This window comes from Phocoena sinus, chromosome 13 (assembly GCF_008692025.1).
Source record: "Phocoena sinus isolate mPhoSin1 chromosome 13, mPhoSin1.pri, whole genome shotgun sequence".
Taxonomy (NCBI): Eukaryota; Metazoa; Chordata; class Mammalia; order Artiodactyla; family Phocoenidae; genus Phocoena; species Phocoena sinus.
In genome coordinates, this window is record NC_045775.1 from 54,848,042 (window position 1) to 54,875,538 (window position 27,497).

The window sequence follows — 27,497 nt, forward strand, 5'->3', positions numbered from 1 at the left end:
TGCACACTTATGTCTGCGTCACTAAGTTAACATCTCTCAAGTGAAAGGCTCCTAATCCAGAGGGTCCCCAATCTCCTCAACTACACCATCCTGTGTGGTCACTGGTGTGATTACTGGTCGCTGAGGAGTCCAGAAGTGCCCATGCTGACACTAAAAATCATAAAAATGAGGCATTTATGGTAATGCCCATGATTCAGAATGATGATTTTTCCTCATGGATCTAGCCAGTTTGAAGAAAAAAGAAGCTAAGACAAGACATGTGACGAGTGTCTTCAAACAGGCTAGCAGAGGCTATTTCCTCACTCTGACATCCTGAGCCACCAAACCCAAAGTCCTGTAAGTGGAAACACGTTCTTTCAGTTTCTTTTGGGGGCCGTAGAAGAAGAAAGGAGTGCCCCTGGCAAAACTACTGAGTGTGCGACAGTCTTCCAAGAGCAGAAGAGAGGCTGGCCAGAAATGCTGGTGAGACAACTTCTGAAACAGAATATTCTCATCTCTCCTCTCCTCACCCCATACACCTGCCTTACAATGCGCTCTGGATCCTCAGAAGAGGTGGTCCAAATGGAGAGCCTCTGCTCCTAACCAGGACACCTCCCACCAGCTGTGGGCGAACTCTGGGAAAAGGCTCTTCTGTCAGACAGTCAGTCACACAGCAGCTCCCAGGAAGGAAGGAGAGGCCCCAACCCCCTTCTACGGGGAGAAACCAGGTTTGCTCAGACAACTTTCCACACTGTTAAAATATTACACCTTAAAAAACACCCAGGACTCAGAAATCTGATAACACCTATGCTTTTAACACCCCTCCTCCCCCAAGTAACAACAGAACCCACCAGGAGAACAGAAAGGCCACCCTGAAGGGACATGCTAGGTGGTGGTGCCAGCAGATCGGGGAGAGAGCTGACAGAAAGGGGGGTAAACCTGAAAGGATCTCCCAGCAGGGGTGTGCCATGTGCTGTGGCCGGTGCAGTTCCCCCAAAACCGGGGTGGTGAGCCTCCAGGAGGCGCTGTGGGTCAGCACTCCTGCAGACCCCAAAGTGATTGCCTCTGGCCTTAGGGAACGGCAGAAACACGGGCAAAATTCCAACGGGGAGGGCTTCCCTGGTGGCGCAGTGGTTGAGAATCCACCTGCCAATGCAGGGAACACGGGTTCGAGTCCTGGTCTGGGAAGATCCCACATGCCGCGGAGCAACTAAGCCCGTGAGCCACAAGTACTGAAGCCCGCGCGCCTAGAGCCCGTGCTCCGCAACAAGAGAAGCCACCGCAATGAGAAGCCCGCGCACCACAACCAAGAGTAGCCTCCACTCGCCGCAACTACGGCAACGGCAACGAAGACCCAACGCAGCCAAAGATAAGTAAAATAAAATAAACAAACAAAAAAATTCCAACAGGGAGAAAGCCTCTGCGTGTTTACAGACAGGGTGAGGACTCCCAGAAGACAAGGGAGGGTTAGTAACTGAACACCTAAAGCTGCCCGGATCGGGGAAGCTTTTTTTTTTTTTTTTAAACCCAAGCTCATCCAGGATGAGGTCCCTGCAGTAACATCCATGCTAATTGGTAAGTAAGACAAAGCCTTCCCTAACAAATCAGCAATGTAATTATGAAGCCAGTCACTAGATCAAGCCAGTTAGGCGCGCTCGCCGCGGCTCCGAAGCTGTAACCCGACACCACTGTTTGCCGCGGCGCCTCCCCGGGCTCTCCGGGCGGCGCGGGGGACACGGGCTCGGCCGCAGGCACTGCACGGCCGCGTAGCCGCGATCAGGCTCTGCACTTGGACCCGGGGCGCCGCGAACAATCCTCCTTGCTTTCTTGACAGCGCCTTAAAGCCTGGGAGACAAACATAAATTAAGCCAGGAAGGCAACCTCGAAGTCAATTAAAACAACAACTTTTACGGTTTGGGGATGTCTTCCTCAAGTCTACATTTTAAGAAACTCTAGCTTTCCCTCTCAGGATTTTTACACACTTCTATTAAATTGAAGACGGTTTCTGACGCTGCTGGTTTGTCATACATCATATTTTCTCTTGGAAAAAGAAAAGGACGTTTAAAAAATGTTGACAACTAATTTCATTTAGTAGGCAAATTCTGGGAGAGTGTGTTTCAAATGAATATTTCTTTGGAATAAATTACAGCCTTGTTAATAAACATCTGGAAAGAAACATGGGCTTTTTAGAATGTAACTGTTAAGTACTAGAAAATGTTTCTAATATCCTGTCTTACTGGTTCCTCCGCCAGCTGGGAATTTTAGGTTTTAAACCTAACTCTTAGGAAGCTAGGGACACCAGTCACCTCTTCCAAAGATACTGAGAATGCCAACAATTCTCTTATTTTACCTAACAATTCTGGCTAAAAGCACTGCACACCTAAAGTAAAAGATTGAGCCGAATTATACAGTTTCTAAACTTAAGTTTAACAAAAACATAACATGATACGATGCCTGGAATTTGCTTTAAAATGTTCTAGAAGAAAACGGCCGTGAAGATGAAACAAAACTGACAAAATGTTGATAACTGTTGAAGCCGGGTGATAAGCACAAGGGATGCATTGTACTCTTCTCTTTAAAGTTTGAGTGTGTTGGGAATTTTCCATAAGAAAAAGGTAAAACACACACACACACACACACACACACACACACACACACCAATACATACTTTTAAAATTCTACAAAGTAAAAAATCAAATAAGCACGATAAACTATTTACATCCTTAGCGAGAACTATTATATTAACTTGATAGGCTATTTTACATAGAAGAAAGCTATAAATGCTCTATGTAAACAAGCACGCCCAGTACAAGTGGAGACTCCTCTTAAGCTTTGAAAGAGCATATCACATCTAACCACGAGGGGGCGCAGCAGAGCAACAGGCACTCCTGAAGTCTGGTTATTCACTGCAATTTCTAACTAGAGATCTCTCAAAGCACGCACATTTCCAAGATTGTTCCCAAATTCAGGTCTCCATAGGACACTGCTAAGCAAGCCAAGAGCCCCGCAAAGACCAAACTAAATTATTTTATGCTATGGTTCAAAATCTGGAAATACTACATGTAAAAAAGGTTGTTGTCTGTATATAAGTAACACTGACGTTTCCAAAACCATGGTTAAAAAATCCATGGAGGACTCCTGAAGTGAGAACAAACACACAACAACAAACATACAACCCGAGTGATAAGATGTGGACTGGGAGAAGCCAGCAGTTCCGAATTTCCAGTGGGGGCATCCTAAGGTGATTCTCAAGGTTAGCAGTAGGAATTTTACTAGGATAGAAAAGCCTTCAATCATCCTATTGCTTCTTAATAACAGGAAATTACCTCCACACTGAACAGAAATGGCTTCAGGCAGTTATGTGGGAAAACTTCATAAAGAATATTGGGGAGGAGCCGTTTAATCGTAAAGTGTAACTCAGGTAACCTCAAAGAGATAATGAAGCAAGCTGATTGTATAACTTGCTGGAATTCTTCCTATTCAAATTACAAGTTGAAGTTCTATGATATTGTATGTTCAATACAGTGTTCATAAGACACGAACTATTACCACCAATCCTTCCATATGAAACTTGGCAAACATGAACTATTATAATGTTATTTTTATAAATAATATATTGTTGTAGTCATTAAAATTATGACGCTAGTCCACACTAATTTGGTGTCAGGAACACATCTTTAGCATGCTGAATCTAAAGCCTCATTATCATTAAGGGAAGGAATTCTTAAGATTTTAATTTCTTTCCCTTAAGATTATGTGCCAGTAAAGGCTAGCCAGCCTCACCCCACCCCCATTCCCATGCATAATGAAAATATTTTTTTCTCCAGTACTTGTAATTGCCTGGATTGGGATTCTGGTGTCAACCCTCCTGTACCATCTTTTCTCCAAAGATACCTTGTTTTTCCTCTCACACTAGAGACCCTTCATAAACAAGGTCAGGGGGAAAAAGCTTAGGGTAGAAACCCAATGCTTTGCCAAAAGTATGTGGCAGTGTTTTGGTTTTTTGTTGTTGTTGTTTTAAAGAGCGCTCTCAGATACATAAAACAGTCATACTAAAACAGGTAAATATAATTTTCTAGAACAAATCTGTGAAAAATAAAATTGCATCTTAATTAAAACAAAAGATTACCATCTAGGTTTTGTTAGCCAACTAACTTGCCACTGAATAAAACTAACAAAAACGAAGTATGGTACATCGGGAAGTGTTTTTATGAAAGTGTTCCTTACAGGTTATTATTAGTTTTTAATCTTCTTTGTTTTCAAATTGGGAATACTTTATTACTGTGAAAAATCACTTAAAAGAAGACATGCTTTATATTCCTCACAAATACAGAACATATTTCTTTTAACTTTCACATGCAATCTAAAGAGGAAAACCAGATAAATATTCTTTATTTACTTATTTACTCACTGAGTAAATCTAAACACTGTACTGTATGGTCTAAATCTGGATTCCTTAAAAGAAAACGATCACATTTTTACAATATGACATATGGGTATAAAAATTTAAGGTACATGATAAAAGACATATACTTAAGAGATGCATAAAGGGGAGGAGATAACTATTCTACTATGTAAATATCTGTTTCATATAAGCAACGTACATATTCAGAATGTTTACTTTAGTTAATTCTAAGAACTAGGCAGGCTCCTAGTTAAGGTTTTACAAAGACAATTTAAACTTTATATCATATACTTGAATAATTCACAAAGTAGAAAAAGGAAATGAGGATACAAACTATGCTTGAGGGCAGTGAATGATACTTAGTAAAGATGGCAGCCATTCAGTTTTAAAAATAATTATTTTGGGGCTATTTTGAGATAAAAGGTATTTCTTCCCAAGGACTTCTGGGTATTGATAATTAATGACCCACAGAACTTCATTTACACAAAGTCATTTAGTCAAATACAATAAAATTAATCAGAGCACCACACTGAATGTAATAAATATTTATTTTCTAAGGAAACTACCTGTCAGAACTTCAACTTCTATGATCTTCAAGGACCTTTAAGGAGACCTGCCTCCAACCCACCCCACTGCCACCCCTGAACATCCTGCCTATCTTTAGGGGCTTCAGAAGCAAGAAGGCAGGTGTCACTTGAGGAATCCACGCTATGAATTTGTTAACCAGCTACTGTTAGACAGCTAACAACCAACACCAGGTAAAGTCTATTTTATTTTATATTTCCGGCCATAATAAAAATATTTTTAAAAGCAGTCAGCTTAAAAAACTGTTCAGAAAAGACCATCACCAGGTTTGTGACAAGCACAGAGGCAACGCAAAAATTTCTTCATCAGCTACGGACCACGCATGGTGCTCAAATTCCTCCGCCAGTTGGGTTTTCTACGACAGCAGAGAAGACAGAGAAGTACACACATACATGGAGATTCCCTCCTCAAAAAGGGAAAGAAATCTGAAAAGCAAATCTGTATCATGTATTGTAAAATGGGTAACCACTAAGGGAGGATCAGATTAAAACAGTCACCACCTCGTTATCTCATTGGTGTGGCTAGAATTTTATGCAAACCTGTTCTGGTGCAGAGATGACCTTGGGACTTTCAGATTCCCAGAGTTTAACTCAACACTTCTAAACACCAGGGTGGGGTACTCCAGCAGGCTTGCCTGAAGCCCGGGAGCTGCGGCTGGCGTGGAGTGATAAGCAGTCAGCCAGGAGAGCAGAGCAAGGGGCTAAAGGTTGATTTGCAGCAAGTAACGCTTCATTATTTAATTTTCTTACCATGGCATGATCAAGTAATACTTTTTACTTTTGTTCAACAGGTTCACACAGACAGCTAGAAACACGAGTGAATGAGTGTGTGTGTGTGTCCTGAAGAGCCAGAATTCCTTCCCCTTCACTATTCTACATGAAACTCCTTAGAAGCACAAAAATGCCTGGTTTAGCGTCTTGCTTTCATTTAACCACCTATGAAGGTTTTTAAAGGAAAAAAAGCTTAGAATTAAATAGCAACTCTGCAAAGCTACAGGTTTTTGCAAAGGGACAGAAAGATAGTAATTCAGACATGAATTCCTTTTAAGAGCTGAGGTTTGCTGCTACCTGGAGTTACTGGAGAAACAAAGCTGCCTTTGGGCACCTAAAACTAGTCAGACCTGCTGTAGCAGCTGCACGGTCGGCTCCAGAGCTGTCCTCCACTCTTCTCCCTCCGGCCCCCACCCCGCGCATCCGCATTGCTCACTCCACTCGGGGCGGCGCCGAACGGGCACACTCAGCCCTCCTCTGCCGTCCCTGCTCAGGGGCAGGGCCAGCTCTGGACACACGGCGTGCAAGTGTAAGAGGAGGCCAGACAAGAGAGCAGATGCTGACTCCATTCTGAACTGAAAGCTGCAGTTGGTGCGGAATACAGCTTCTGTGTTCCCAGGTTGCTAAGATAGATACATCAAATTGTGGGGCTTGCTTCAGTGAATCCTGGCAGGGATTCCCAATTAAGTTGAGAGGAGGGACGGGAGATCTTGAGAGGAGACGAAGGAGGCTTTCCAGCTTCAGCAGCCCTCAGACCACAAAGACAGCAGAATTTCCTTCCAAAAGGGAGTTCTCATTGTCTCTATGTGGTGCTTGTTTAAATGATAAGCGTCTGTTATGTCCTATTAGGAATCATATGTTTTCAAAGATATTGCCATGTTTTTATTTTGAAATTTTTATTTGTATTTCAAAGAAAATTTTTAGACAGCCAAGCATGGTTTTGTTTGTCTCATGATCTTCAAGGAAAAACAAAACAAAACAAAACAAGGCATCTATTTATTACCCAGAATAGGAATGTCGTCTTATTGGCCTGACATATGCCATTCACAGATTCATACAAAGAATGAACTGCCACACAGTGCTCATGGAGAAAGACGCTGCTCCACACAATGAGTGATGGGCGCTCCGGGGGACAGGGCTGCTCACAGGGTTTCCCAGCATCTGCACGGAGGGCACAAGTTTGCCTTTAACACCAACCGCACTAGCCATTGGAGACAATAATTTCGTTTAAAAGATACGCTAACTTTGGTTAGTTGCTCTTTCCTTCAAGAATATTGAAACTAAATTACACATCCACCCATTTCTTAAGCAGGAGTCCTAGCTTGGGGGTTTCAGTCAACTGTTTAAGGAATAATTATTAAGTCAGTAGAAAATATATGATATGTGCATATGCAGTGGCCACTGCATTTTTAGATGTTCGTGTTCTGCTGGTCAGTGTTGATTAATGGAAAGACCTATGAAAGTAGCTGTTACCCTTATTTCAAGGCCATTTTCACTTAAAAAATGGAGCTTGCCCTCTGGTGCCTTGAGCATACACCTGATCTTTGCACTCAGCAATCAGAGACACCTCTCTCTCGTCTCTCTGCCCCCTCTCCCTCTCTCCTTTGGCAAGAAACTACTGCAACTACAGCTATCTCCTATAGGATAGGCCGTAATAGTAAATATGAAATTTCTATAGCAACAAAATTTTAAGAAGTTCTACAAGTGAATTAAAGTTCACACTCCTAAATGCCATATTTATCTATACATTTTAAAAATCTCTGTTGTAATATTGACAAAGTCGTCTTGTTTTTTATTGATATAAACAAAATATAAAATAAAGCTGCGTGCTTTTACTAGTGTTCTCTAACAAGGAACCACAGCAAAAGAAACCTCTAAGGGTTTCTGTTGTAACTTTTAACTTTCTTAAATAGCTAAAGTGTAAAATATTTTGACCAAAGGCAAACTTTTAGTATAATTTGCTACTGATAATTTGAAGTATGCTTTTATTTTTATTTATTATTTTCTGTCAGTTTAATTTTTGACAGAAAAAAATCTTTATGTATTTGTATGTCTGTATATATGTATATATCTTCAACCTCCCCTTATATGTTTTTTATCTGTTTTGTGTGTGTGCGCCTTTCTAAGTAGCATTGTAACTTTTATTCTGTCATTGGAACACTGTTTAAAATAGCATATGCCAAAAGCTATCAGCTGCTACACAAATTTGAGTTTTAAAATATCAAAATATATACTAAGTATCTCACTATTAATAATTCAGTGCATGGCAACTGGGTAAAATTTATATTTCAGCTTCTCAATTAAATAAAAAAGCTTTCAAGGGGACAATTCAGCAAATAGAAGTCTAAAGGTTTTCTAAATCTGAGTTAATATCCCTTTCTAGTTTTTTTAAGGGAAACAGGCCGGAGCAGCTGTTACCTAAGAAGCTGTGACACTCGCCTGACAATAAAACTGTTCCCTAGGACACTCGTGTCGTACACTTGGTTGGTATTATAAAATGTGAGTCTTCTCTCCCACCTATTGTAAAAACACAAGGAACAGAGCTGAATGTTTAAGAAAAAGAAAGGCTGTCAAATCCATTTCATAAGATTTCTCACCTGACAGCAACATGGTTATGCACATTTTAATTAGGGGAGAGGAAAGAAATAAAAATTATGTTAAAGGGCTCCAAACTTGATGAACAACATAGACAACTTTACATTAACATATGATATTTCCAAGTAAATCAATAAAGCTAAAGGAAAATTTCTAACATTTAGCTCTCTTCTTGTCATTTTTCCACGAAGAAATTGCTAAAATGAACAGGAAAGCGGAGATGCATGAACGAGCTCTTCTTGCTCGTGCCAGAAGCAGGGATCTTAGGATGGGTATTTTCATCCTCAGAGCACACCCTACGACACTCAAATCAGAATAGACAGCTATAAAAAGGGGGAGGACTGGGAGGAACTCTAGGGGTGAGATACGCCTTCTGAGTAGCTGAACAACTACCCCCCCCCCCCATCAGCAAAACAACCCAGAGGCAATCAGGTGGACTGTCCTCCAGGGGTTGAGTGCAGCCAAGAGCCCACTTCACTCTTGTCAGAGACTAGTCCCTAATTATAAAAGGCTACTTTGAACACTTAAGGCCTCAGGGATCCTATTGGCTACTATAACTTCTAGGCTCTTTACACACATTATGGACATTTCTTAACATATATTGGGAAATCAAACAGTATATTTCATGAACAAAGCTTGAAAACATATACTGTCTTCCTTAAGACCAAATGAGGCTGCCCAACTTGATTAAAATTAAAACCAGTATAGTCTGAGGCTGGATGTCTCGCCCTGCTGATTGTCCTTCCCCACTCAGTGCCTGTAAAAACTTCCTTTCCACCTCCTGAAACATCCTGAAATTAACCAGCTTGAAAGCAAAAAGTTATTCTAAAACAAATTATATCTAATCTTTTTGAGAAATTTAAGGATAAACACAGAACTCTAATCTCAATCTATTACTATTACTTCTGCTAAAAGTAAGATAACTCATGGCCAAGGGGGAAAAAAACCAATTTATGATCTTTCTCTCGATGCAGTGGCCCTCTGACGGCACCCTGTCTTAATGGTACAAAGTCCAGGGCTTGGGACAGCTGGCTCCCCTCAGCCCCCTCCCTTTCAGTCATAGGCGGTCACGACCAAGATGACTTGTAGATTTCTAACTTAAAAACCAATGAGACATCAAATTTAACATACATACACATTCAAAATCAATTCACTTGGGCACGGGCGAAAAGAGGGTGGAGAGGTACGTTTTTAAGCTAAAACACAGGGAAACTAACAGAAACACACTAAAGCAAGTTGGATGCAAACCCGGCCACAGAACTCAAAAGTGAAGCAGCCTTCGCGCCAGCAATACGAGCCTTAAAAAAAAAAAAGTCTCGCACGTTCACAACAACACAACCGCCACAACACGCACACATATCCCAGCTGTAAAAGCGACAGCTCCAAGCTCCCTCCGCCCCACCGCTGGGTTCTGGTTAGCTCCCGACCCCCTCCTGACCCCGGTCCGTGACTGCCCGTCCCCTGCCCTTCCCCCAGCAGATCTGCCCGCGAACGCTGGGGGTCCCCGACGCTGGCCCCGGGGGTCCAAGGGAGCGGGGCAGGGAAGTAGCCGGAGGGAGCGCTCCTCCCGGTACCTGCTCCAGCCCAGGTCCCTCCCGCCGAGGCGCCCGCGACCCTCGCGGCCGCCCGGGCCCCTCCTCCGCCCTCCCGGCTCAGCCGGCCCTGGCGAGGTCCCAACGCCGCCCCCACCCACCGGGAGCCCAGCGCATCCAAGAATCCCCTCCAACCCGGCGCCGGGAGAACTTACCACATGCAGCTCCACCTGGGAACTAACACATCAGGAGGGGTTTCTGCCCACTCCTCAAGCTACTCCCGCTCCATGCGGAATCCCCCGCTCCGGGGGCCCGAGGGTGGCTCCGAGGAGCGGGCTGGAGGCGAGACCGAAGCTAAGACTCCGCCGTCCTCTGCCTGCGCGCTCGGAGCATTATACAATGGTGGAGGAGGAGGCGGCGGCGGCGGCAGGCAGCGGAGGAGGAAGCGGGAGGCGGGCGGAGGGGGCGCCCTGACCGAGCTAGCGGCAGCTAGTGCTCCAGCACTCGCTGTGCAGGAGTGACGTGCGTCCAGCGAGCCTCCCGCGAGCTCCGGGCCCTGGGCTCAGCAGGCCCCGCCCCTCGGCCCGCCCCGCCCCTCGGCCACCAGGCCCCGCCTCTTGCCGGGCCCCGCCCCCTCCCCCGGAGGTCCCGGGAGGCGCGATAAATGCCTAGCGGGGCCCCGGCCGCCCCAGGAGCAGGAAGGGGCAGGCGGAGCACGCGAGACGCCGGGTGGCAGCGCCGCCCACGGCTCCCTTCCCAGCCGGGGCGTCCTTGATTTTCTCTTAAGGGAAGGCTTAAGGAGCAGGGGAGAAGAAAAGAGACACTCCGGCCAGGGGACCACAACTAACCACCAAGAATCCCCTCACACCACTCATGCAAATGACGGAGCCGCTAGTGACAAAGGCGGCGGCGAGAGCCGCGCGCGCACAGCCCGCTGAGTCGCGCGACCGCAAATATGACAAGCATCTGAGCTATTCTGCAACTTGGGGCCGGTTAGCCGGGCAGGCAGGGTCCCGGGGGGAAATGGGGGGAGAGAAAATCAGACCCCAAGGCGCGGCGTTTACGCTGCCAGCGGAGCTTTCGAGACAGGCGTTCCCGGAGGGCGGGGGCGGCGCTCCGGCAGCTGAGACCCTCTCCGATGCCCCAGTCTCAGGACGCACGAGTGGCCCGCAGAGACGTCCGAATGACAGGATGGGTGGGGGCTCCAGCTGGAGCTGGAGACAGAAAATTCCCTTTGCGTGCAGTGGCCTCAGCCCAACACTTGAAATGGGTCACCAAGTCAACAGTACCTTCGGAACAGGACGGAACCGAGTTGCATCCTTCGTGGCAGGCCGCGGCCGTGGTGCAGACCCGGCAGCCGGCCGCCTACCCTGGCAGAGCCCACGCAGGTAGGCAAGCCAGGCTTGGATACGCAGGGGATACCAAGGCGCAGTTTCACATTGCTAGCCTTTTCTCTCTCCTTTCTTGAACTACTCACATTTAGCAGGTAAATTTATACTAGTTGGGAGAGGTTGTGCGTATGGTAAGAATTTTAAAGCCCTAGGAAAGGAGAGCTCCCCTAGAAAATTAATGATTATTTTAAAAATTACATGCGCGTTCAGTGTAAAGATGTTACAAAAAGTAATTCAGGCACCTTAAAACTTTGGCCGCCACCCCAATCAATATCGTCTCAGATCTCTTTGGAGCGTAATAGTCCACTATACTAGTTATGTTTAAGGATAATAAAGCTTTAAGACCTAACACAAAGGTGATTATAGGGCTTCCCTGGTGGCTCAGTGGTTGAGGGTCTGCCTGCCGATGCAGGGGACACGGATTCGTGCCCCAGTCCGGGACGATCCCAAATGCCGTGGAGCGGCTGGGCCCGTGAGCCATGGCCGCTGAGCCTGCTCGTCCGGAGCCTGTGAGAGGCCCACGTGAGAGGCCCGCGTACCAAAAAAAAAAAAAAAAAAAAAAAAAAAAGTGATTATAAGTCGTTAACATCAAGACAAGTTTACATCTATTGGAACTGTTCAGTAATGATTTGTTATCAATCAAATCGACGATCTTATTGAAATTAAACCTGGGCTAAAATGTTGGTAGACGGAACAATGTTTCTTGTTTTATCTTTCAAGGGAATGAAAAAGGTTTTTACTGGCCCCTCAATATAATTAAAAGGTTACACAGATTTTTCTTTAAGTATAACCAATGCCAGAAGCTAATTATTTGTGGGTATCTTTGGAAAGTTGCATTACAGTGGCATTCCAAATTACACATGGTGGAAGTAGTGCTCAGGGTCCTCAGCAAGTCCTGTTCAGTTTGTGCCTGGGTGGCATAATATTCAAACATTTTGCCGTGAAGCCAAGATATTTTTCATTTCTAGAGTTCTGCCTTTCAGAGAGGACACTACCTACCAACAGTTTCCTAACAACCCACTCACTTATACTTTCAGCGCTCAGTTTAAGGAGAAGCCATTGAAATAGAAGCTGCAGTAATCTCTTCCTGTGATATCTCTGTAGCAGAGGCCAGAGGCTCTGTTGAAATTAAAATAAATTGAAACTGTTATTCATGAATTGAAGTGAGCAGCAAGTTAGACTTGCACAATTTTTGTGACGCTTGGATATTTTCTAGCAAATGAATTACCAAAAGAACTAAGATCAAAGAGACAATTTTTAAGTCTTCAGAGTGGACACTTGATTCTGCTAAAGTACTGTATTCTGTGTGCGCTCAGTAAAGGTTTGAGTTCTTAGGAAAGCAATCTAAGTTATGGGGGAAAATGTTTTTCACCTTTCCACACTTTTGAAGGTAAATATCTTATCAGTGCACATGTTATATATAAGTCCCACTTCCCCCCCTTCTAGATTCTGGCATCTTGTACCAAGAAGTCAAAGGATGAAGTGGCAGCTTCAACAGCTGCTGATGTAGTCCCACACCAGGTGGTTCATGGCCCCCTCCCCTGGGGCCAAGTCCCCCACAGGCCAGCAGAGCAATTTCTGCCTGGTCCTGGGAATCCAACACCATGAGGCTAAGGAAAGGCCCTCCTTGAGCTTTTGAAGTCAACTCCCTTCAGTATGCATGATTAAAAAAAAAAAAAAGTATGTGTGTATATACACACACACACACATATATATACATATATATATATATACACACACTCATACATACATATATATATATATATATATATATAGTTTATTCCTAGCAAATGAACAAGAAGTGCTTAGTGAACACATAAGTGTGGTTTTCACACTTTCACTCTGGAACATTTAAAAGTCCATTTACAATAATCCTACCCTCAGGATTTAGAGTTAGGAGCTTCTCCCTCTCACTTTCACATACAAGAAATTAGGCCAGTCATCCACATTTAGCTATCAGGAACATACCTGTTTAGGGAGAAAAGAAATATTGCTTTTGTAAGTATAGAACTGTGATGGTAATTTTTAAAAATACTCATGAGTTTAATTTCAGAGCTGTACTTCTCAACACTGCTTTGTAGTTCTGGGTACTAGTTTGCACTTCACTGCTTCTCTTGAAAGTTTCTGTGCCCTCACATCTTGCAAACAACCAGACTACTGCACTAACTGAAGGCCACTTTTAGCACTTAATTAGTATGCACCAAAGAACTGACACAAGGACAAGCTGTCTACATAAACTGAGAAAGACTTTAGGACAGTTTTCAAGCTCATTCTTTCTCCTTTATTACATTTTACCTTTTAAGTTCCACATGAAATACTGGTAATAATCATCCATCTATATACCTTGGAAATATTGGTCTTATGCCCCTACCCCCTCAATAAATGTTTCAGTTATTAAACACATTATATACAGCCAGCTGGGCTAAATAATCTTTTCGTGGAAAATGCAGAGATCCTAACTGAATGTGGACTTCCCATTCACTGATCACTGAAATCTATTAATAAATCTTCAAAATAAAGTCTGCACGTCTCACATCACCTAACTGATTATCAAAGAGTTGATACAGGATATGATGATTTGTTAAACTAAACACTCTCACAAAGATGGCATGGACAGGTTCAGTACTTTTCAGCCACTAGCAAGTTAAAACTTCACAGTACCAAAGGAGCCAGTTAACTTCTCTACTACTGCAGATTCTTCTCCATCTCTTTGCCCTACGTGTGTCAGGTTTTTTCCTGCCTCTCCCTGAAGTCACGCTTCACAAGAAGAGAGCTTCAACTCTGGTGAGGGGCTGCTCTTGCAAAGCTTCCCTCCTTGTTATTGGACTGCTTTGCAATGACTGCCCCTTATGTTCTGGGAGAGGGTCATTTTTCTGTTAGCAATACATGCCTTTTTCTCTCTTAAATATCTGCTAGTATTTAAATCCTAATTTGCAAGAAAATCTTAATGATAATATTGGAAGAAAATGCTCTTAAAACCATTTTCTTTTTTCCGGCATTTTTGATTAGTCCCTTCTAACCATTTCTAGAGGAGATGGCATCTGTTGAGCATGAGCTTCCTCCCTACTTCATTTGCCACTATTCTCCGGTAAAATCCTCAGATAAATGGTGAGGTCCACTGCAGAGCGGCCCTCCTTAGAGACTCCAGCTCTTGCTTTCATCCTCTCTCAGCTGGAAAGCGAAGGCCTTGCCTGGTGACAACTCCAGTGCTCCCTTCCTGCCAGATGCCACTCCGTCAAGACTTGGTGGGTGTTTCTCAGAAACCTCTCTCCTTGTCCCCAGTCCCCCACAGGGCACTCCTCTCCTGGTGGCCTCTGCAGGTTGACCCTGTACTTCCTGTCTATAAACCATTCTCCCTTCTTGAGCAGTTCACACCCTTCTCAAGGTACTCAGCACTCCGGGCTCCCCTAGAAAACTTCAATGAATGTTAGAAATCATGCAGCCTCCAGACCATCCTTGTCCCTGGGAACCAGCTTGGTGAGAGGAAGAGTCCTGGAGTAGGGGTTTGAAGATCTTGTACAAATAAATCTCTTAGCTATGATTAATCATTGACTTTTTAGTTTCTTAATCTGCTATGTCACAGATTTAGGATAAGCACTGGTTCCGGTGAAAAGAACACAGGTGGTTGGTCAGAAGATCTTGGGTCTAGTTCCTCAGCCAGTCAGCAGTGAAGCTGAATTAGGGCCTTGACATCATGGGGCCCGCATCCACACCCCACAAAATGAGGCACTAGGGCTCAGGGGTTTCTGTAGCCCCTTCCCAGAACTAAGAGTCTATGAAAAGGTGACTACAATGGGGACTGCCTTCACGGAGGAGTTTAGAAGAATATAAAACCAACTTCACATCCTATTTTCTGTGATACACATTCTCATATCTATTGTAGAAACGATCTAAGATTGTGTACCTTTAAATCACCTGTGAGTAAAGAGGTCATTTAAGAGAAGTATGATGATTTCGGGAATGTAAATAACGTATTTAAACCACTTTTTGAAGTCTCAGCTGTAGAAATTCTACTTTGAGGAGTTAAAAAAAGTCAAAGCTTTAATGTGTATAGATGCCCAGGAAATACCTCTAAGTTCAGGCTATGAAGTATCATTAAAAATAAACATGTGGACAGAGAACACAGTTTAAATGGAAATAGCGCATACAACAAAAAATGAATCAGCTCTTTGCCACTGTGAATTTTTATTGGTTTTCGGAGGAGATGTAACACTTAGGTAAGACTTTATCTTTTCTTTTAGTCACCAACGCAGAACTGTTCTTTAAAGACCTGTTGCCAGAATAAACAAGACTTTTTCAAAATTATCCAACTGTCCAATAATACTTGCTTTAAATTGAAAAATATGTATTTTTCAATTTAAAAAATTTTATATTTAAAATTTCAGAAATGCAGAGTTAAAGTCAAGTAGGAAGAAACTAAGGCAAACATCTCAGATAAACACCAATGCTATATTAGATACACTTGTGTAACTAGTCAATTGTTTTCCTAAACATGTTCTAAATATTGAACAAAAGATTTTATCTTGCTGAGTAATATTTGTTTCAAAACTGCTTTCTTAGAGAAGTCTTGTTTGAGGTATATGAAACTCCTTAAATGGGCAATCATCAGAGAAACTGGCTTTTAAGGAGAAAATAATAGTGTGAATGAGCTATATGTAACTTCCCTTTTTAAAAACAGAAGTTGAATCTGTAACACCAAATTTAGAAAGGAGAGTGGATGGCAGCAAATACCACGAGAATATCATCTATAGCATAGACGCCCACTGCCGTTCTGTTCTGTTACAAATAAATGTACACTCTACAAACTCGAGTTTGCTCAAACAATGCATGTATTTAATTGTCCCTAAAGATGATTACTTTCAAAGAAAACATACATATGAGTCACATCAAATTTAAAAGACTCATTTAAAAAGTGCCAGATTCCCTGACTTTGACTACAGTGATTCATTTGGCCTCATTACACAGAGGACAACATAGTCCATACTGGGACGGCTGATAAATAGCTTTTGTGGGAGTAGTATTGGTAATTTCAACACCATTTATATTTCCTTTTACTTTCCTTTAAGTTATTAAAGCCCAAATTATAGGGCTTCCCTGGTGGCACAGTGGTTGACAGTCCGCCTGCTGATGCAGGGGACACAGGTTCGTGCCCCGGTCCGAGAAGATCCCACATGCCCCGGAGCGGCTGGGCCCGTGAGCCATGGCCGCTGAGCCTGCGCTCCGCAACGGGAGAGGCCACAACAGTGAGAGACCCATGTACCGCAAAAAAAAAGTCCAAATTATAAAGGTTGAAAAGAATTTTAATGAATCAGACATTCATTTTTAATCGATCCTGATTTGTTATCACTTTAGAACTGTTAGACATGCTCTTAGTTTTAGTGATGAAAAAAAATAACAGCTATAAAGATAAAGACTCCAGAATTACTATTTTCACATTATAGCCAAAAATGAAAAGTGAGAAAATAGAAACCTTTCCAAAAGTTCATCAGATGAAAAGAACAGAATTAATGGGGAGATACACCATTTAGGGACAAGAATACTTAATACTATATAAATATCAATTCTCCCCACAACTCATCAGTAAATTAAATATGATTCCAACTCAAATCCCAATGCTCCCCTCTCCCCACCCATGGAACTTTAAAAGCAAATCCAGAAATCATCTGGAATAGCAAAGGGCAAAAGATAGCTGTAGTAAGTTTAAAGAACAAGATGGGAGATGTGTCCCATCAGATATCAAGGTTTATTATAAAGCTCTAGTAATTAAAACAGACTGGTGCTGGCAAGGGATATATAGATCAGCAGAATAGAATCGAGTGTGCAGAAACAGACCCACACATATACGGAAGCATAAAATATGACAGAGGTGAGGTTACAGATCAGTGGGAAAGAATAGGCTATTCAATAAATGACTAAAGGTCACCCGGTTACCTGCATGGAAAAATAAAATTAAATGAGGTACCTGACATTTTTAGAAAAAATACATTTCAGGTGGACTAACATCTAAATATGTGAAACAAAACATTAAAACTTTTAGGAGAGAATATAGGAAAATATGTTTATAGGCTCAGGATAAGGAATGTGTGATTTCTGTCTGTCTCCTAAGGTTCATTCTCTACTTGCCTCTGCTTTGCCCCGTACCTTGAAATGTTGACCCCTATGGACTAAGCTTCTTTGCCAACTAGCTTCCAGCTGGATTCTTCAACAGGAAGGCACCAGAAAGAGACCAGTGGGTCAGAGCGGAGAGAGGCTGGGGTATTTCTTCCCTGCTCCTTCCTGCTTTGGGCCCCTGTTATAGCATCACCCATCCCTCCAAGACCACAGCTTCTGCAGGCAGCCCCTTGTCCAGGGTGCCAACTCTCACAGATTATAGCAACACCATTTCCTCCCCTTTCCCCTTTAGACCTAAAGATAATAACAGCTTCCTACAGTTCTTGGTCTTCCATGCCTCAACCTTTGTCTCTCTGTCAAAAGTACTTTTTCATTAAAGTCTCTTTAGTTGAGTCACTTGAGTGGAATACTGTTTCCTGCCGAGACTTTGATTATTAAGAAACAAGACAGCCAATGCACAGACTATAAAGAAAAAGACCAATAACTTTGATTATATTAAAAATTAAACATCTATTAAACAAAATATACTATAAAGATAAAGGCAAGCTAAAGACTGTTGAGTGATATGTGATTCATATAATCAACAAAGGATTAATATTCAGAATTAATAAAGAACTGAATCAATTTTTAAAAAGTCATATAAACCCAATAGAAAAATGGGTAAAAGAGGAAGCTCAAATATCCAACAAATATGTGAAAAGATACTCAATCTCATCAGCAATAAGAAAAATGCAAATTATAAAAGGTTAGTTGGCAGCTATCAGATTGACCATTTTGGAGATAACGTGGCATTATCTAGTGGAGTTGGAGATGCACACACCCTGCCCACATACGTGCAGTCTTTCTCAGCTAGGGTTCCATAAGAAAATAAGCCCTACAGAAAAGAATTCAAGTGACTGTTTCCTCAGATCTCCCAAGGGTGGTATAAAGGTAAGAACCAGTGGTGTGCTGGTAAATGTTTAACCAACTGGCTGGCGTGTGGGTGGGGAATGGGGAAAGAAGGAAAGAAGCCCTTATTTGTAGAATTTGCTGATTTCTGTGGTGCAAATAACCCACCATGGCTGATTTCAAGCCTCCCAACTGAACTGAAGAATTAGAAAGATTGGCGTAATCGCTGGCTCTTAGGAGCAGGTATCAGTCTCCAGCTCCAGTCCAACACGTGAACCATTCTAGACAGAAAATAATTCATTACATACAATAGTTGGCTTAGGGGTTTAATTCTCTGGAAGAATTCTGGATGAGAAGGGCTAAATCTAGAATCTAGAGAAACTCTTGTTTTTATTCCCCATGGAGACATAGAAGAGTGTTTATTGTAGCTTTGCTTGTAATAGCTAAAAATCAGAAACAACCTTAATGTTCATTAAGATGAGAATAAATTGATATACTTGAAAGCTATGGTGGATAAGAAGTACTAAAGATACCAAATATCAACATGGTTAAATCTCAAAAACACAATGCTGAGTAAAATAAAGCAAGCTGTAAAGTATGTACAGTATAATATCATTTATATAAAATATTTTAATACATGCAAAACAATACTATATATTGTTTACCAATACAGACGTATGCAATTATAGAATAAAAACATTACAGACAAAAAACATTCATGAAAGTGGTTGACTTTCGTAAATGGAGGAGAATACTGGAATCAGGGAGAGACACTATAAAGTTTAACTTCTTTTTAAAAACATGTAAAGCAAACAAATATGTTGTAATAAACAATTTAAATTTATTGTTTTAGATTTCATCACATTAAAAAAATACATTTTTTCCCTTTCTTCCATATGGTTCCCATGAAGTAGAACTTCGTAAGGTTTTTTCCCACAATTTCTAATATCTATTAATAAAGCATTGGGTAATATTTATATTTCATGCATTTATTTATCCCCCATTATTTCAGTAATAACTTAATTCCTTTTACTCATTTGATATATTGTCCGTCTTCTCTGTCTCTTAATAATAGACTGCAAAATTCAATGATGATGCTACCGTAACCTAAAGTTTTTAATAGGAAGCCCAGCTGACAAGGCAGGTATAAGAGAATAATTGGTTTAAAGCCAGTATTTGGGGGTATATTTCTCACCTGACTAGAAAGGATAAAAACTTCCTCACAGAATATGTAAGGCTTCCTGTTACTTCCTTAATATACCAAATAATGCATGTAGCACTGAAAAGTGAAATCTTGTTTTCTGTTTTAAAAAACAATGGAAACACACTTTCCCCGTGAACTATCTTTCACTTGGTGTTCAGGTGACCACTTACTGCTACACCAAATGCATTCTGCTTCTCTCTTATTTGTGTCCCTCGATACAGGGTTATAGGAATAAAGCCCACACACTCTCTTGACCTTTGGGAATGTGATGCTGTCTCAGTGCACGGGTAGTGTGACTTTTTTTCAGAGATTGTCTTGAAATAAGCCTATGTTTTCAATACACACTTTTCTTTTTGCTAGCAGGCATTCTGAAGCTAGGTGGTTCTAAATAAAGAACTCTAGTCAACAACAGGAAATAACTCCCACAGAAAAAAGGGGCAGAATACAAACTCTCACCAACTCTTGTACACAGTTCACAACGGCCTTTTGTTCCATGCACATTAAGCCTGAAATCTTTACTCTTCAGAGCATGTTTGGGCCTTTGCAGAGCAATTAAACCTTCCTTTTCCTTTCGCTGGTGTCCTTGCCTTCTCTCCGAGAAAGTTAACCTTACAACGGACTTCTTACTATGAGGTAGCAGATCAGAAAATGGAACAGTTTCTATTCTGAAACTCAACATTTTTTTCTTAATGGAGCTTCTCAAGGGGAAAAAAAAAAATCAACTCTCAGTGTAAAACTCACTTTTCCTTCTAATACATAGAATACCACGTAAACACACATATATACGTCCCAAAGGAATATGTTCATCTGAAGTGTATGTTTCTAAATCTATCAACAAAGACATAATCATATCAACCCATAAATCTAGTGATGGGTTATCAGCACTTTGCCAGTGACATTTCAGCAAATCAATGCATCTAGAAGATACATTTATGTTCTATTCAAAGGCACCCATCTTGAGTCTTTAGTGAAAAAGAGGTTTCGAGAAAAATCTAGGTCCCAAACCAACCAAATAGACATGTGAAGGATGGTTTTTAATGTCTCAGTGACTCCTACTGGGACAGAATGGTGGCATTCAACCTACAGCATAGGTACTCCAGACAAGAAAATGGGGCTGAGTAAAACAGCTTAAATATGACTGCAGACTGGTATTTCTTCCTCTCCTATACACTCAGCCTTGCCCTCTCTACTGGCTCCGTCCTGCAGTCAATAAATTACAGACTCAATGTTCTCTCTCTTCACTTATAAAACAAGAAACAATCCTACCCTGCTTCAATGTTGCTGGCTACTTCTGTCTTTACCCTTCACAGCTTTAGTCCCACCTACTTCCTCTGGTTTCTGCAGAAAAACTATATTGATCACCCCCAGAAAAGAGCACCAGTGCCCCCTAAGTGCCAAGCCAATGGACATTTCTGAGTTCCTCTCATGACTGAGCCTCTCTCTCTATAGCATTTGACATTAATGACCACCTCCAACCATTTCTTTCAGTAACTCTGGCTGAACTACAGTCAGTCTCCTGGTTCCTATCTCTGTCTACGTGCAGTTTCCTTGGCTGGCTCCTCTTCCTCTGACCACCCTATAAATCTACAGTTCTGCACTTAAAAAAAAAAAAATCACCCCCTATTGCAATTTGGGACCAGAGAAGATTACAAAGGTGATTGGGGAATGGGGATGGTTAGTTAGGATATCAGAATCTTCAGGAAAATTTGGAGACGTGGGTGTTTTGAAAAAATTTTACCAGTTGATAATCACTATCTAAATGTTTGTATTCCCTATGGTTCTGTTTTGCTCCCTCTTCTCTTTTTCTCATCCTATAAATTCTCCCTGGGCAACCTCACCCACTCTCAGGGTATCTGTATGCTAAAGATTCATAAATCAATAATCACATTCCAGACCTTTCTCTTTGAGGTTCATATCTGACCTTTATATATATGAGAGACCATACATATTGTCATTTGTCAGGGTCATTCCTAGTATATGCTTGTCCTGGCATAATTAGTAATAACACCCTGCTTCAATCTCAAAATGGTCCTGGGTTGAACAATAAAAGTATATAATTAGCCTATTTCTATCCCATTGCCTATTAGACATCTCCACTGGGTATCATAAGGGCATCTCCAACTCACAGCACATCTAAAATTGTCCTAATTTTATCCTCCTTAAATCTGCTTCTCCTCCTGAATGCCTAAATATGGTTAAGGTACCAACAAGGTACCCCTGATGTCTAAGTTGGAAATTTAAGATTCAAAGTATCTTCTCTCATATTTAATGAGACATAAAGTCCTGTCAATTTTCTCTCTTAAATATTTTTCAAATATGTCCCCTTCTCTCCATTTTTACCACCACTGCCCTAGTCAAGACCCTAATATCTTTCACTTTGATTATTGCAACAATCCATCTCCCGACTTTCAGTCCTAGATATTCTCCTCTAATCCATCTACACCACCTACTGTGTGACAGGTAGCATGCTAGGTACAAGGAATACAAAATGAACAAGAGATGTTCCCACTGAGTTCACAGGGTAGACTAACTCATCACTGTGACACAGTGGGTTACGTGGCAATAGAGACAAGCGCAGGGTGACAACAGACACACACGAGTGGCCACAGAGCCTGGCCAGTGTGAAAACAGGGAGGTAGTGATGGATTTTAGGGTAAATGGGAGTGAGTCAAGGTCATTAAAGGCAGATGGAGCTGCAGAGATGGGGAGGTGAGAAAAAGCAGAGGATGTGGGTGCGGATCTGAAGCGTAAATCGCAAGCAGGGAATAACACTAAACAGGCCCAGATAGTCTGACTGGGCACGTCTAGGAAGGCCTTGGATACCACATTAAAGGGTCTGGCCTTTATGTTCTGAAGGTGGTGAGGAGTCATTAAAAGATTTTCCGGAGACTTCCCTGGGGGTCCAGTGGTTCAGACTCCGTGCTTCCACTGCAGGGGGCACGGGTTTGATCCCTTGTCGGGGACTAAGATCCCACATGCCACATGGTGCGGTTGAAAAAGAAAAAGAAGACTTCCCATGGGGGAGAGGTACAGTATGATTTTTATTTTAGGACGTTAATTCCACATCTATTCCTGAACTTAACAGAATGATCCTAAAATTTATTAAGAATAGCCAACAAATGAAAAAATAAAATAAATTTTAAAGAAGGTAGTAAAAAGCTGTAATAATTAACAGAGTTGGGTTCTGGCAAAAGAAAATTATAAATGCACCTACAATTGAAAAACTTGAAACAGACCTTAGTATAAAGATTTAGTATATTCTAAAGATAGCGTTGTTAGTGCAATAGTTTATGATTTAAGGGGAAAAATGGATGTCAGATTCTCGTATTGTCTCGTGACAATATGAAAAAACACAAGAGATTAACTAAATAATAGAATATATTTTTTAAAATGTAAGAGAACTAAAAAAAATTACAGATGAATAATTGATCTTAGAAGGAGACAAGATTTTTCCAAACACAAAGCAAAAAAAGGACTATAAAATTAAAATGGATTAAAAACCTATACATCAAGAAATACCATAAGCAAAATCAAAGGAAAAATGACAAACTTGGAAAAATATCTGCAAACCAGATAACAAAGACTTAGTAACCTAACCTAACCTAATTTTATGAATCAAGTAGAAAAACACCAATACTACAATAGGAAACACTGAAATTAAATTAGCAAAATGGGCAAAGGACAAAAGCTGATGATCACCAAATGAAGACATGCATGAAAAAACAAAGACAAATGCACCTAATCAAAGCAGTACAAATTAGAAATATAACTGCTACACACCAAGCTGGCTACAGGTGTGTTAAAACTGATAACAATGTGAGGACACAGTGGACAGGCTGGGCCATAGCCACTGATGAGAATGTCAACGAATTCAACCTTGGGAAGGCAGGGTTTGGACATCTGTATCAAGAACCTTTTAAAATGTCCATATCCTGTACTGTGGTCATTTCATTTCTAGGAATTTACCCCATAGAACTAATCAGAGCTGAGTATAAAGAATATATTCATTCAACAAATATTTATTGAATGCCCACTGTATCCTAGGTTCTAGGAGTTGGGAATGTGGCAGCAAAATCCCTGTTCTCGCGGCTCTTACATTCCAGTGAGGGGGAAGAGAGAAAATAAGATAAATTAGTAAATTACATGGCGTATTAGAAATTAGGTGCTCTACGGAAAAGTAAAACAGGGAAGAAGGATGGGGAATGTGTGCTTGGGTGTGTATGTGTGGGGTGGGGGCAATTCTGAAGAAGTGGTTTAGAAAAGCCTCGCAGAGAGGATGACATTTGAGTAAAGATCTGAAGGAGGTGAAGACTCAAGCCAAGCACAGTTTTCCTGGCAGAGGGAACAGAAAATGCGAGCAGGGCTGGAGTTGGGCATGTGCCTAAGGTTTCAAAGACATCAAGACAGAAGGGAGGAGTGGGGGGGGGGGGGGGAGTGGGAGGAGAGAAGGTACAGGGAGGAGGGGCAGGGTGTAGAGGGCCTCATATGCCAATGCAATGACTTTGACTTTGACCTTAAGTCAGATGGGAAGCAATTACTGCAATACTCTTGGCCCCTAACCGTGTATCTCAAGATACTGGCCAGTGATCCTTTTAAAACAAAAGTCAGGTCACATCACTCCTCTCTTAAAACCCTCCGGTGGTGGTGACTATGTTGTAATGATTGACTTGTTTAGTGTTGCTTTGAGTTTTTAATCTCTTCAAGTGTGCCCCAAACGCTAATATTTGAAAATGTGCTACTAACACTACACGACAGAGAATCACTGTCTGGGTCAGTGTAATGGTTAAGAGCCTGAGCTTTACAGTTAAGGCAGATCTGCCACTTATGAGCTTTTCACTTGTGAACCTTGGGCATGTTTCACAATCTCTGATTCTTAACTGTAAAAAAGGGGAAACATTACCCACCCCACAGTGTTATAAAGATTAAGAAAATGCTTTTTTTTCAAAGGGAAGGGTGCCCACTGGTGGCACATGAGGTGATTTTAAAAGGCATCGATACGAAGAGAACTGGCACTAAAGGATCATCTTTGGAGGGGGAAGGCACCAGCTAGATGAGAGGTAAGTGTTGTCTGAGGGATGCGAAAGTTTCCCAGGAGGAGGAGAACAGGAGAGCGTTTTGAGACAGTACTCGAGGTGTCCTGCCGTCTGGCCTCCCTTGATGGGTGATGCAGTTCCAGCTAATTGGGTAGAAGGGGAAAGTCTGCTGGGAGCCCTGGGAAAGAATTTTTCCTCTCTGATTAAAAAATGAGGGACTCAAGAGCATGCAGGAAGAGCTCTTTTTCTCTCTCATGGCTGTGTGAGGATGTGGTCCCTGGAGCTACGGTAACTATCCTGTGTGCATGTTAGAAGGGTAAGGACTGAGGGTGATGGGGTAGAAGTCAAGGTGGAGCCTGGGTCCTCGAGGACATCACTGAGCCGATGAGCTGATGAGAACAACTGGCTCTAGGGCTACTCACCTCCAGACTTCCGAGGGCAACAACAGATGGCCTTATGAGTCTGTTTGTAACCACAGGTGAGGTCCGAGGACACAGGCCACGCAATCACCAAGGGAATGGTTTAACCCCACATCCTTAGACCCCGCCCAGCTCTGCTAAAACAGTATCTTTGTGGGAGGGCTTAAGAATCTGTATTTTATACTTCCCAGTTGTACTGGTTTCCCATTGCTGCTATTTCCTATTACCATAAACTTAGTGGCTTAAAATGACTCAAATTTATTCTCTTACAGTTCTGGAGGTTCAGAAGTCTAAAACTGCAGTGTTGACAGCTCTGCATTCCTTCTGGAGGCTTCAAGGCAGAATCTGTTTTCCTGTCTTTTCCAGCTTCTAGAGGCTACCTGCACCCCTTGGTTTGTGGCCTCTTCTTCCATCTTCAAAATATACCATCCCAACCTCTGCTTCTGTCGTCCCATCTCCTTCTTCTGCCTTTGACCTTCTTGCCTCCGTCTAATAAGGACGCTTATAATTATATGGAGCGCAGCCAAATAATCCAGGATAACCTGGACAACAAGGATCTCAAGATCCTTAATTCAGAAACATTTGCAAAGTCTCTTTTACCATGTAAAGTAACATAGGTGGGTAAGGAGGGCACTATTCTGACCACCACATCAGTTAACTACAGGGCCATTAAAAATCATAAATTTAAGCCACTATTTGTTGACCTGCATGTGAAAGCATCTAAATAAATCACTTGCTGGTCATAAAAACTTGAGCCGGGCTTCCCTGGTGGCGCAGTGGTTGACAGTCCGCCTGCCGATGCGGGGGACGCGGGTTCGTGCCCCGGTCTGGGAGGATCCCACATGCCGCGGAGCGGCTGGGCCCGTGAGCCATGGCCGCTGAGCCTGCGCGTCCGGAGCCTGTCCTCCGCAACGGGAGAGGCCACAACAGTGAGAGGCCCGCGTAACCCAAAAAAAAAAAAAAAAAAAAAAAAAAAACTTGAGCCAATGGTTCTGAGTGGGAGCAGAGGTGGTGGAAGGGTGTGGAAGATGGGGAAAAGGGTTGGGGAAAGCTATGCATGTTAGAATTATTTGGGATCTTTTTCCAAAATATAACCTGGGTCCTGCTCAGACCTATGGAAATAGGATATCCAGGTAAAGGGAACATGCATGTCTGGGTGAATGAGCCTCCCTGGGACATTCAGCTACAACCCCCGGCTAAAATAACCTCCAACTATGCCGTAGTTTTCTCATCTGTAAAATATTTTTAAAAATATATACACACACACACACACACACACACACACACACACACACACACACACATCCTGCCTATCTCTCATGATCATGTTGAAGGGATGTTGAAGAATTTTTTGGCCACATGGCATGTGGGATCTTAGTTCCCCCGACCAGGGATCGAACCCGTGCGCCGCCTGCAGTGCGGAGTGTTAACCACTGGACCACCAGGTAAGTCCCTTGAAGAATTTTATAATTGGTAACGAGCTAGATAAGTACCACTGGTGATTATTAGAGGAAACTGATGCAGACCGTAAATGGTGGTGTTGGGCAAAACGATTCATTCCGAGAGACTCCAGTTACTCAGAACCAACAAAGCAAGCAGAAATAAATCCTTGAGAAAAAAAGGAAGAAATCACAAAGCCCATGCACCAACCTCATGCATTATCATGTACTTCCTGAGTGTCTATTTAATCTTAAGATGATTTTATTGATTTGTTCCCCCAAACCATAGACTGTAAATGGGAATTAGAGGGGAGAATGGATTTAAAAAGAAGCAAATTGATACTAGCACAAAAAAAAAAAAAAAAAAAAGAAAAAGGCAGCTAACAATTAGAAATCAGGGTTGGGGGGATTAAAAAATGTTGATACAAGAGCTCAAAAAATTTAGTGTGGGAGATCATTTAGAGGCAAATAGCACTATGCCCCTCGCTAGCCCTGCCCTAAAGGGCTCTGTATTCCAACAGAATACCTAAGCAATCTAAATGATCCTGAATCATGAAGAAAAGGTACCATTATGCTCAATGTTTTCTGTGGGAAAAATGTAATAATAAAACAACAGTATAGGGAAATGATACAGGGAAAGATTTTTATTGAACAAGCTTACATTAAACAAATTTGGGTACTTAAAGAGAAACTTCAAACATCTGTATAAAAAAGGTACATGTATAGAATTCCTGTATGCTATATAAAAATATGCCACTGCATAAACCATAGCTGCTGTAAATCTAAACATAAGCTCTGCTGATGTGAAGGAAGTCCTCACACAGCATAAGAGCTCAATAAATCTGTGTTGTCTGAGAGACTAAAATAGACGTTGTCACCTGCCTGGATGAAGGATGGTGTTAGATTGGTCCATCTGCTGGCTGTGGAGTATACAATAACAATACCGCACCTTTGAATCTGTATAATTACTTATTTATACACATGATAAAGCACGTTGACATCACCATCTTAGTTGCTCCCCACATCCTAAAGCCCCAAGTAGCCCCAGCTACTACTATTCTGTTTTACACTTGAGGAACTGAGGTTCAAAGAAAACTTTCTCAGGATGCCACAATGACCAAGCAGCAAAGCCTAGATTCCAGATCC

General features: G+C 42.1%; 1 protein-coding gene across 2 annotated transcripts in view; it reads right to left on the reverse strand.

Annotated features, from left to right (window-relative positions):
* The window catches only part of SERTAD2 (SERTA domain containing 2), a 113,950-nt gene that overhangs the window by 11,749 nt on the left and 74,704 nt on the right, over positions 1-27,497 (reverse strand). Inside the window, exon 1 of one of the 2 annotated variants that reach the window (XM_032652650.1) lies at positions 10,082-10,424. The exons of the other annotated variant lie outside the window; for it this stretch is intronic. The gene's annotated coding sequence lies outside the window, so the exon portion shown is untranslated. Of the gene's footprint in view, positions 1-10,081; positions 10,425-27,497 lie in introns of those variants that run through there. 2 annotated transcript variants of the gene reach the window in all.